This window comes from Lygodium microphyllum, chromosome 14 (assembly GCF_053477565.2).
Source record: "Lygodium microphyllum isolate KBCC chromosome 14, Lygodium_microphyllum_v1.1.10, whole genome shotgun sequence".
Classification (NCBI taxonomy): Eukaryota; Viridiplantae; Streptophyta; class Polypodiopsida; order Schizaeales; family Lygodiaceae; genus Lygodium; species Lygodium microphyllum.
The window spans coordinates 38052934-38065896 of NC_141148.1; the positions used below are offsets into that span (position 1 = coordinate 38052934).

General features: G+C 40.0%; 1 pseudogene; it reads left to right on the top strand.

The window, feature by feature from the left end:
• Positions 1–7134: 7134 nt before the first annotated feature.
• On the top strand, positions 7135–7999 carry LOC148025511 (aminoaldehyde dehydrogenase ALDH10A9, peroxisomal pseudogene; annotated as a pseudogene).
• The last annotated feature ends 4964 nt before the right edge of the window (positions 8000–12963 follow it).

Sequence of the window (12963 nt, forward strand, 5' to 3'; positions counted from 1 at the left end):
CGAATATAACCAAGAATCTGGTTTCTGTTGGTCAAATGGTTGAGCAGGGCTTGCAGGTCAGATTTAATCCTCATGGATGCTTTGTTGAGGATATGAAAAATAAAGGTCGCTTGATAGCAAAAGGAAAGAAGAAGGGCAGAATGTTTACGTTGGATGCAGACATGTCTGAATTGAGTGCAGCAATGTTTGCACATGGGACCGGTGTAGTTGCAGATATTGATATCTGGCATAAATGCATTGGTCATGTTAATGTACAACGACTTAAATCAATGCAGGCCCAAAATATTCTTGCAGGATTGCCTAAATTCAAGGTTGCGGAAATGCATAAGGTATGTGAAGCCTGTCAGTTTGGAAAGCAGGCAAGGAAACCATTTCCTAGACATGTTCAAGAGAGTAAGAAGCCATTGGAATTAATCCACTCTGATGTGGGGACTACTAAAGCTGCATCTCTTGGAGGCTGCCATTATTTTGTCACTTTTATTGATGACTATAGCAAAAAAGTTTGGGTGTATTTTATGAAAAAGAAAAGTGATATTTTTGGGCATTTCAAAACTCTTAAAGCTATGGTTGAAAAAGAAACAGGCCTACAAATAAAATGCCTAAGGTCAGACGGAGGGGGAGAGTACCTCTCAAATGAGTTTGCAAGGTTCCTGCAAGAGCATGGCATAAAGCAGCAATATTCATGTAATCATACCCCACAGCAAAATAGAATTGCAGAAAGGAAAAACAGGCATATTGGAGAGGTATCTCGTGCCATGCTCAACGAAAAAGACTTGCCAGATTTTTACTGGGCTGAAGCAGTTGCCACAGCAGTCTACATAATGAACAGGACTCCCACTACAGCAATACATGGGATGACTCCAGAGAAGAGGTATACTGGTAGGAAACCAGATATTTCTCATTTGAAAATTTTTGGTTGCATTGCCTATGTTCATGTGCCAGATGAGTTGAGATCCAAGTTGGATCCAAAAGCTGAGAAGTGCATCTTTATTGGTTACTCTCTGCAGCAGCAGAACGGGTATAGATGGTATAACCCTTCTACTCGTAAGTTTACAGTGAGCAAAGATGTTGTTTTTGATGAGATGAGTAGCTGGTATAAACCAGTAAATGTGATTGATAATGTAGATGCACAAAATGGTAATGCTACACAGAATTCACAGCAGCAGTCACAAGATATTAGTGGACCTGGAGCATCCTCTAGCAGTGGTTCACATTCTTCGCCATGGACAGGCAGATTGAGATCAGGAGAATCTTCTCAAAGCAATGCAGATAGTGGTATGCAGGTATCACGAAAAGGAAAAGAGAAGGTAGATCATCCCATGTTTAATGTGAATGCAGGTCACTCTTATGTGGATGGTGAATCCAGTGGCTCAGAACAAAGCATTGATGATGAGTTGGGTATTCCTTCTATTATTACACCTGGAGTAAGAAAGACCAGGGATGTTTTGAGAGCACCTGGGAGTGAACCTACTTTGCGCAAGTCTACCAGAGCTAGGTATCCTGTGGATAGGCTGAAATATGATGGATTTACAGCCATTCACTATGCATATATAGTCAAAGTGATACAGGAACCAAAACCCACTTCTTTTGAGCAAGCCATGGGAAAAGAAAAATGGGAGAAAGCCATGGATGAAGAAATGGATGCCTTGGAAGAAAATGCTACATGGGAATTGGTACCTTTGCCTAAAGGTAAGAATGCAATTGGCCGTAAGTGGATTTATAAGGTAAAGCACAATGCAGATGGTTCTGTGAACAGATACAAGGCAAGATTAGTAGTCAAGGGGTATGCACAAACATATGGCATTGACTATGAAGAAACATTCAGTCCGGTTGCAAGGATGGCAACCGTAAGAGCAGTCATTGCTATGGCTGCATCAAAGGGATGGTCTTTACATCAAATGGATGTAAAGAATGCCTTCTTGCATGGTGATTTGCAAGAAGAGGTCTATATGGAGCAGCCGCCAAGTTATGTGCATGCTGTTCATCCTGAGTTTGTTTGCAGGTTAAAGAAAGCCTTGTATGGCTTGAAGCAAGCACCTAGAGCATGGTCTGACAAGATAGGACAGTATCTTGTCACTATTGGCTTTCAGATTTCCAAGGCAGATTTCTCACTTTATGTAAGAAAAATAGAGAAATGTATTATGCTACTTGTCATTTATGTTGATGATTTGATTATGACAGGTGATAGTGATGAAGATATCCTTCATGTGAAAATGCTATTGAAGCAAAAGTTTGAGATGAAGGATTTGGGAGAGCTGTCTTATTTCTTGGGCATTGAGGTGATTAGATCACCAAGTGGGATACAGCTCTTGCAGAGGCAGTATGGATTGGACATGCTGTCCAAATATGGGATGACAGGCTGTAAGCCTATTTCAGTTCCTTTGGAGCAGAATGTGAAGCTGAGCGCAGATGCAGGTGAGCTTCTGGAAGACCCTACTATGTACAGACGCATAGTAGGAAGTTTGATTTTTATGACTATTACCAAGCCAGATTGAGCTATGCTGTTGGATTGGTAAGTCAGTTTATGCAGGCTCCAAGGAAACCACATTTGGATGCGGCTAGATGCATACTCAGATATGTGAAGTCCACATTGCAGTATGGACTATTTTATGAGACTGGGGTTCAGATACAGTTGCATGGATACACTGATGCTGATTGGGCTGGTAGTATTTCTGATAGACGATCTACCAGTGGATATGTGTTCTCTTTTGGGAGTGCTGCAGTCACTTGGAGCAGCAAGAAACAACCTACAGTTGCCTTGTCGAGCACAGAGGCTGAGTACACGGGTGCAGCAATGGTTGCATGTGAGGTAGCTTGGTTGCATAAGCTACTTTATGATATGCATCAGCCTACAGATGGGCCATTTGTCATTTATTGTGACAACATGAGTAGTATACACTTGGCAAATAACCCAGTCTATCATGCTAGAACAAAGCACATTGAGGTGCATTATCACTATATGCGGGAGAGGGTTTTACTAGGTCTTATTGATCTAGTTTATGTCAGCATAGAGGATCAGGTAGTTGACATATTTATGAAGGCATTGGGCGCAGAGAAGCTGCACAAGTTCAGAGACCTGCTTGGTGTGCAGGAATTGGGATTGAGCTCGAGGGGGAGTGTTGAGATATCGAGCTCCACTCGTGATATGCCAGGGTGACCGTTGTGCATTTATGTCACCGACTTGTTAGTTGCAGATGCGGTTGGTACACCGCCCATGAATAATAGCTAGATGACAGCTATCCTTATCTACTCTAGTTCGTGGCTCAGTTAGTATGCCACCTTAGTTAGTTGAGTTTGGTTTGAGACCCATATATAGGGTTCTTCTATTTCTTTGTATGAGAGTTCTTTTGGCTTACACAACGAAGAAGAGGAAAACTATTTTCAACCTCCACCCTTGTGTGTATTCCCCCATTGTGCAAGCAAGAAAGCTACAACTGAGACTCCTTCCTTCTCTCCCACAATCTTGACATGGGTATCCCTTCCTTTTATACCCGTTCTTCTCATAGAGCCCTAACACTTTGATTCTATCATCAGAAGAGATCACCCGGGTCACTTCTTCATAGACATACTTGTTCTGCTTGACTTGTCGATCGCTAACATGCAAAGTTACATTTACGCGAGCTTCGATAAAGATGAACAGCTTCACGATCTTTAAATCCTCCATCCACTTGATTCTCTTCAAGTTGGTCTGAAGGTACACGAGTCAATGGGCTACTATGTAGTATATTCTTGAGTCTCCCGTCCATCTTCGCTCCGCATACAAGAGCGAAGAATTATAGATGTAGTCCAGAATATTCATCATGCCAAGCCTCTGATGATAATTCGAAGCATGCATTGTAGTCATGAACATGACCTGGAACACCAAGAACTTGCTCCATGCTTCGTGACTCTGCAACCCAGCGTCCATAAGTGAGTAAAGAAATTTTTTCAACAGAAAACACTGCTCTATTCTACTCACTCTCCCCTATTTATCCCCTTATTCTCTTTATTTTCCTCCATTAAGTTCCCTTATAATCTTTAGATCTCCTTGGTTCGATCTGATACCAACTGTAACATGTTCGCTTGACCACTTGTGGGACACGTCTTAGCAGCCCATCGGGAGGGGAGTCTAGAAAGCGCCACCTGGCACTCTCAAGGAATGTCATAGGGTTTGTGATCTAGGTCTTCCCGAGTCTGCCCCAAAGTGGAAGTATCCGGCCGTTCTCACTTAGGACTGACCTGAAGTCAAGGTTTCTTTCCTATCAGCCAAGTCTCTAGATAGTAGCTAGTGTCGAGCTCCAGCTGAACCACTTTGTGTAGGAACAACAGAGTCAAAGCGGATTTATGCTGCACTTGGTTCATGGAGAATGGGAAACGAGAGGGATGCGAAGCTCAACCTCTCTGCCTATAAGGCATAGTCCCATTCCGCTCCCCTAAAACAGCATAAATCGGGGTTCTAACTCTACTGACTCTAGATCTTCACAGTATCATTTTCATGTCTTTTGAGAAAAGTTCCCAGCTAACTGCGACCACCCTTCCGTAGGACGGACCCAAGTCGCGTCCACCACACTTTCCTCAAGTTGCTTAGTTATCTAATTACCTACCACATTATGTTTTACATGCAAAAGCAGCTTCCTTAATTAATCAATTTAAACACAGGTTCCTTCACGTAACTAAGGCACTAACACAAAAACAATGTCAAGCAAGTTCTTTTTTTAAATATCTGATATTTATTTATCATAATCTTGGAATACATCAAGTATCATGCCGAAGGCTATCGCAGCAATCAACAGGATTGTTGCTCCAAGTTTTGCCCGTAGACTAGTACACGAGCCTCAAGATCCCATCTCGAGTCACATCGGCCTCTTGTGCGGGATCCGGAGGCAAGGAATTTACAGCTAGAGCCTCCCTTGGCACCCAAACATCCTCCCGCTCCAAATAGCATCCACGAAGAGACCTCTCGCAGTGGGTTCGGTCCATGTACTCGGTGCAGCTAACAACCCCCCTTGGATAGGGCCAGGAAAGCAGTCAGAGGTAACTAAACCTGTCTCTCCCTCCAGGCTTTCAACCTGAAGCATTAAGTGTTTTGCCTTGAATTAGTTCCTTGAGCAAAGAAGTTCAAACAATGTACCTAAGTGTACAATCACGATCATTTCAGTGGTCATTCGTACAACCAACTACTAAGGTGTGATTCCTTCTTCCCGAATGCTCCCAGCATTCGATCCTAGATCGTTCGCGACTTGGCGAGATTCCAAGGGCTTGGCAAGCTAGGTTGCTTGTTTTCCCTTTTTCTTTGGGTTAGGGTTTGTACCCTACCGACCCCAATTATCCTTACCTTAGATCTCCTTTGTAAAATAGATCTTGGACAACCCAATCGTCCTTGGTTGGTCAATTTGCTTCTTGGCAATTCACAAATTTCCTAAGTTTGACAAATCAGTCCTCAAAAGAGAGAGTTGTAGTAGGGCGACTACTCGACTTCTTAACTAATCTAACTTGTAATTAGACCTCGCCTCTCTTGGCCTAAGATGTAGTAGTAGCATCTTATGATTTAGTTGCAATAGCATCTGACCCTGCAGACTAGTTGCACGAGATAGGTAGTAGTGTCTATCTTGAGGAATTACATCCCTTTGTCGATATTACTAGTACAAGTGTCCTAAGGCCTGGTACCCTCTCCTACTCGCAACATAGAATGATCTAAGTACGAGAATGCTAGATTAACTCTGCAAGCACAATACTAAGCAACATTTTAACTTAACTTAACCTATCTTTCATATTGAATGTGACTATCATTTCATGCGTATTATATGCTTTTCATCAAATGAAATATAACCCTTTTTCCTTTTCATACATTTACTTATGCGTGCAAGTTTCTTATGCTTGCAGGTTATGCTATGTACAGTTATAATGATATTGAAATAAAAACATAATCTTTTCTTTTCCCATGCAAGTCACGCGAAATAGAATGCAGTTGCTTATGCGAAAATATAACCCTTTTATTCTTCTCCATAGCAATTCCCTATTCATCCTTCCACGAATCAACCTATTTATGGTCGTCACGAGGGATTTTTTTATTGCACAAATGCATTGTGTACAACATAACTCATTCTTGCCAACGTAAGTTACCCAATGCAAACCTTCCAATGCACATGAGCATCGCAATATATATTTAACCTATGTTCGCGATGCGACTAGGACATTATTGCATGAGTGCATTTTTTGCACACATGAACCATATATTCACGAATGCAACAGCCTTTCATCATGATGGTACAGGAAATATAAGTACCTTGTGATGCGATCTAAAACTTTCCCAAATATTCCTAAGATCTTTTTAAAACAAAGCATTCAATTATAGTAAATTTTCAATGAGATTAAGACTACCCTATGCGAATTTATACTTATTGCACCCATATCATGTGGAAACGAAAAGGGTGAATTTGATGGAACCTGAACTTCCGCAGGAGGGGTATTATCGGCTATCGCGCTTCAGGTGGGGACTCCTACATGTACTCCTATTACTCCTGCGTGTGCTCCTCTCGTGTGGCGCTTTGGGGCCATCGCAATTGGGGCTTGGGCAGGTGGAGGGTGTGCTGAAATTCCCTGCGACAAGCAGTCCTTCCCTCCTGCAAGGGAACTCCCTTCGCGGACAAATCGCATCCCTTACGTGATTCCGCAGGTGAAGCACCCTTAAGAAGGCTCTTTATGGGAGCTTCTAGGAAGCTTTTTTTTTTCTTTTAGGTTTCTGACAAGGGGGACCGTGACAGCGTCGAGTTGAGAATGGGGAGGAAGACGAATATGATGATGATGATGGGGGGGTTGTTGTCAGGCGGAGGGGGGTGGCCCTGCTGTTAGGTGGAGGGGGGGGCGCTGCCTTCCAGGTGATGAGGGAGGGGAGGGCTCCCCTTTTAAGTGGGGAGGGGGTGGTTTATGGGGGGGGATACGGCCGTTTAACGGCCGCCACCCCTCCATCTGGGGGGTGCATGGCCCCCTCTCCACTCATACTCCCTCTCTCTCTCTCTCTCTCCTCGACATGCTGTAGGGGCGGGGAGAGAGAGGGAGAGTAAAAAAATTGAATTAAATTTTTAAAAAAATTAAGGGGGGGCGTTCTCATGGGGAAGGCACGGGGGGAGATATTACATTCTCAATAACTAAATTCCCATCATCAACCCTACAAATTGAGGATTTAGTAGGCACCATACCTACTACAACATCAAAAGATGTAGATATTGTTGTTAAGGCAGTCAGAATAGCTTTTGTGGGACTGGGCTTGCACTTCTAGAAAACATAGAGCTAAATGTCTACGAGCTATAGCTATACAAAGGCACTTGAGAGAAAATATGATCTTGCAAAGCTAGACGTATTGGATTATGGAAAGCCCCTCGAAGAGGTAGCATGGGTTATAGATGATGTTGTTAGTTGTTTTGAATATGATGCGGACCTTATCGAGGCTCTAGATAAGAAACAATATGATTTTGAATCACTTCCAATGGAAACATTTAAAACACACATACTGAAAGAACCTATTGGTGTTGTGGGCTTAATCACACCTTGGAACTACCCTTTGCTAATGGCTACTTGGAAGGTTGCCCTAGCTCTTGCCATGGGTTGCATTATTGTTTTTAAACCTTTAGAATTGGCATCTAAAATGTGAATTGAATTGGCCTCCATATGCAAGGAGGTCAACCTTTCACCGAGAATCTTGAACATACTAATTGGGTTGGGTCAAGCAACAAGTGCACCCTTGGCATCACATCCTAGTCTTGATAAGATGGCTTTTGCTAGTAGCTTAATGAATGGTCAATCTATCATGACAAAAGTTGCACAACATACAAAGTCTATCCCACTTGAGTTAGGGGGAAAGAGTTCTATTCTTGTCTTTGGTGATGTTGACATTGAGAAAGTTGTGGAGTGGATTGTGTTTGGTTGCTTTTGGACAAATGGTCAAATTTGCAGTGCAACTTCATGACTTCTTGTTCACGATACAATTGCAGACAAGTTTCTTGATGAGCTTTTGAAATAGACCAAAAAGTATAAAAATCTTAAAACCCTTGTATGACCTAAAGATAGAGGGACTCATAATCAAGATTAACAAATTGACAATGCAAGCTAAACTTAGGTATAGGGCTTCCCAAATATCACCACAAAGTTTTCTTGATGATACTAGTGATGAAAGCATGTACTATAGTCACATGAGTATCATGAGGATCCCCAAGTTTAAAGTTTTATTGGAAATGCTTAATGGAACAAGGACGAGCTTGTCCTTCTATGTGATCAAAAGATGGTAAAGAGAACCAAGGAAAGGATATTGAGGAAGCAATGGTTCCATCAGAAGATTATTCATCAAGTTTATATATGTTGATATTGAGCTAGTAAAAGATGAAAATAAAGGAGTGATTGTAGGTAGGTAGATGTCTACAGGTCTGGGTTGAGGCTATAGTTATGAAGTGGGATTATTCTACTTATCGTTAGTTAGATGTTTTACCAACATCTCTCTAGTGGCAACATTCTTCAAGGAGTATCACTCATGCATTAGTTAGCATGATTTTGCACCGAATTGCAAGCAACATAGTTTGTTTGAAGGCAACAGAAGCTTGGAGTTAACCATCAATGTGGATTTAGCTAGGCAATTTTAGTATGGCATTTTAAAAAAATAGACATGCTTCAACTTGTGCAAGTCCTGTATTAAGCAATAGGAGTAATGACATTTCTAGTAGTTCCATGATCCATCCTTGTATTTTTGTAACCACAAGTTTTGAGGACAAAACTTCTTTGGGAAGGGATGCATTGTAATAAAGCAAATTTATCCCTAGCTCTAGAAATATGTGGTTAGGTATAAAAGGTTGGAAACTAGTCTTGTGCACATCTTTTTCGATCATTCATTTGTAATAACTTCTCTAATCTTAGAGTTTGCGGGTTTCCATCCTCCCACCTTGCATGGAGGTGCATATCCATGTCCACCTTGCATGTAGGTGTGTATCCATGTCCACCATGGCATAGAGGTGAGTTTCTTGCCATATCTTAGCATGATGTGAGTTCCATGATGTAGCTCATCATTGATTCTTAGCAAGGCTATGGCTCTTATTTTATGTACTCATGGTTTCTTTGACACTATCTTCATATATGTGATAGTGAAGGCTATGGCTTCCAACATTTCATGTATTTCATGAGTTTTTAATGTTTGTGAGATGTTGTCTTTCTTACAATTTGATAAAATTGACTTTGTATTTGATTGCTCTACTCGTTTAGGGCCTCTTTTAGTCTCTAACTCTGTAGTTTCTTGTACTAGGATTTCCTTGGTTGCTATCTTTTTCTTGGCTTGATATTGAGTCTTCTCCTCTTCAAGCAGCCTTCAAACCTCCTAACACTCTCTTACTACCCTATCCTTGTCTTCTTATAGCTCTTTGCATAGGTCCTCTAGAGTAGAGGTACTCTCCTACATATGGCCCAATTTGGATAGGCAACTCTCTATTTTAGCTTCCATGTCAACTGGCTTTTTTATAGTTAATAATTCTATGTCTTCTTCATTTGATTTACATTCCAATTGATATACCTTCTTGATAATATTTTTTGATGTTTTTGATTGGTCCTTGAATGAGTTCAAGGAGCCGAGGTGGTAGAATGTAACTAGAGGATTGATTTTCCCACATACTTTCTCTTTCTCTTTTCTTGAGCTTCCTTCTTGTTGCATCGTGGCCTACTATAGCCCCTCTTTTTATTCCTATAGGGTGACTCTATTTTTTCTCATCTTTATAAAAAAAGGATAATCCAATTATTTCCTCATAATCTTCTTGCTCTTTTGCTATTCCTTCTAGTTCAGATTCTCATTCCTTTTGTGATTGTTTAAGCTACCTAAAGTTCAATCTCCTCTTGAGGATCAACACTTTTGGTTTGCCCCCTTTTGTTATTCCTTCTTTCTTCTTTATTCCTTCTTAACCAACTTTTCTTTCTTTTTCTAAGGATTCTATTTGTGTCTCATTTGTCTTTAGCTCTACACTCTACTTGTTCAAAAAATGTTGGGCTTTCCATAGTTGGTGAGGGCACATGAGGGTCATTTAAGGTATCTTTGATTATTCTAGTCAATCCACTATCAAATTTGATCATTAAAACTTTGGCTTTTGTAAATTTCCTCCTTTGAAGACCATATTAGAGAATTTGAAAATTTCCCAAGTCCCAATTTCAAATAAGTGATAAATATTTAACCATGTGGCTAAATCTTGATCCATATTTGAAAGTGGGATTTAAGAAGGTAGCTCATATAATATTTAGGATAGACTCCACCTTTAAGTAAGACAACAAGATTTGACCATGTGGTCAAATAATAAAGGTATTGGGGATTTGCAAAGTGCATGGAAATTCCCAAATTCCCTAATATAGTGTTTCTAGGTAGAGGATCTTCTAGGTTTGTGTATCAATTTTTGAAGTTTTGCAGCACCATCATGGACTATTTCCAATCAATACTCACTTAATTTTATTGCATTATGTTCCTTATTAGAAGATCCTCCATCATGGTATTGGGATGCTTGTCATGTGAGTGTGAGGTCTCATAATAGAGAACATTGTGTGAAACACTTGTGTTTTCACTTGGAGCTTGAAAGAAGGTTGCCACTTAAATGGAAATTAACACAGAACTAATAGGAAATCTGAATTAACAATAAATGCTGGAAACCATAGCTTGCCATTTCTTAATTCAAGATGTCTCACAACCAAGAACTACAAGAAATGTTGAAGCCATGGAAGCTTGAGAATCAATTGATGAAGGCTGCTACAAGGAACTCACCCCTTACAATGGTGGGGAAGGAAATACCTTCAAGCTCCAAGAAGTGGAGATATATAAAATGATTCAAAGATGATTTACATTGGCACCCTCTTGCCTTTTATACTCTAGTCCAAAATAGACTAATTTCCTAATTAAAGCAACATGAAAATTGCTTTATTACAATCCATCCCTGCCCAAAAGTTTTGTCCTCAAAACTTTGAAGAGTGAAAGGATATATGAATGATAAGTATGAAGAAATGAGAGGCCAATGCTGAATATCCTTGTTGAAATTGTCCATTGAAGAAGATAATCTTCCATTGAGAAAAATCTCCAAAGTAAGCTCAAAATAGTGGAAATCTGGAATGATGTCCTGAACAGGGTAGTGATAGTAAATGACCCATAACTTTGGATAGAAATGTCATATTGTCGCATATGAGATATAGAAATGAAGTATACTTCATAAGGTATCCATACATATCATCAAAATCCAATTTTGATGTTGACAGGTCAATTATTTTCATGACACAAAATGAATACATCAAGTTGTCCATTGTACAATGAACTAACCATCTTCTTGAAGAAGCCATGGAAACTGATCCAAATAAGTAGCATGTTGCCAAGATTATTCTTCCATAGGCAATCCCTTCCACTTGACAAGGTATTCCATAACAATACGGTTCCTTAGAACCTTCTCTCTCTTGCCAATAATTCTTTCGGGCTCATAGATGATTAAACCATCTTCATCAAGAGGAGGTAATTCTTCAAGAACTTGTATGTTAGGCCCAATGTATTTCTTGAGTTGAGACACATGAAAAACATTGTGAATGCATGTGGTAGGAGGTAGATCAAGTTGGTAAGCAAGATCCCCAACTTTCTTTATGATTTGATATGGACCATAATAGCGATGAGCAAGCTTACTATGTCCACCCTTGAGAGAAGCATAACGAGACTTAGGTACTTTCAAAAATACCCATTCTCCTTCTTCAAAATCCACATGCCTTCTTTTATCTTCCGCATATGATTTGATTGTCTCTTGTGCCTTGCTTATATTTTCTTTGCACTACTTCATTAAGGCTTCCTTCTTTTCTAACTCTTCTCGAGCAAGAGGATTCACTTCATCATGAAACAATGCTGAAGGTACTTGGACTTTATATCCATATAATGCCTCAAATGGTGACATACCAATACTCATGTGATGAGTATTATTATAACAGAACTCCGCCAGATGAATCCAATGATCCCATGCATTCTGTGTATCATGACAAAAGTGTCTGAGGTAGATTTCTAACCATTTATTGACCCTTTCAGTTTGGCCATTTGTTTGTGGATGATAGGTGCCGTACTTGGAGTTAGTTTTGTACCCATGGAAGTAAAAAGACTTTTCCAAAAATTCCCTATGAACTTGGAATCCGTATCAGAAACAATCTTCATAGGTAATCCATGAAGTCTGAAAATCCCTTCCATGAATTGACCCGCCATTGGCTAAATATTCGACTTTGGTATGTATGAAGTTGGCTGATTTTATAAGATGATCAACCACAACAAAAATGTTATTCCAGCCTTGCTTAGTGGTAGGAAATCCTGTAATAAAATCCATGCTGATATCAGTCCATTTACCATGTGGAATAGGCAAAGGCTGAAGTAAACCACTAGGCAATAGATTTGAAATCTTTATTATGTTGGCATGGTAAGCACTACATCACATATTCCTTGACATCTTTCCAAAGTCCCTTCCAATAGAAACATTTATTGATCTTTTCAAAGGTTTTAAACAAACCAATGTGTCTTGCCAAAGGAGAAGAATGCATCTCCTATAAGATTCGGGATCTAAATGACTGAGGGGTCAAATATACTCTTCCTTTAAACCAAAGAAGTCCATTTTTCCATTTGAAATTGGGAAATTCAAATCCATCATCTTGCTATAATTTCTTCATAATATTGGTAGTGTGCTCATCTAAAAGATATTCTTCTTGAATGTCCTAGATCCAATCCTTATGTAGGGTAGAAATGCTAGAAACAGAACATGCCCACATCCTAGATAAAGCATCAGCCACTACATTATCCTTGCCCGCCATATAAGAAATCTTGAAATCATATCCCTGAAGTGTAGCTAACCATCATCTTTTTTTGGGAGAAAGATTTGACTAAGAGAGAAAATATTTCAACACACAATGGTGGCTCTTCACCTTAAAATGACTGCCATAAATGTAGTGATGCCACTTCTTGAT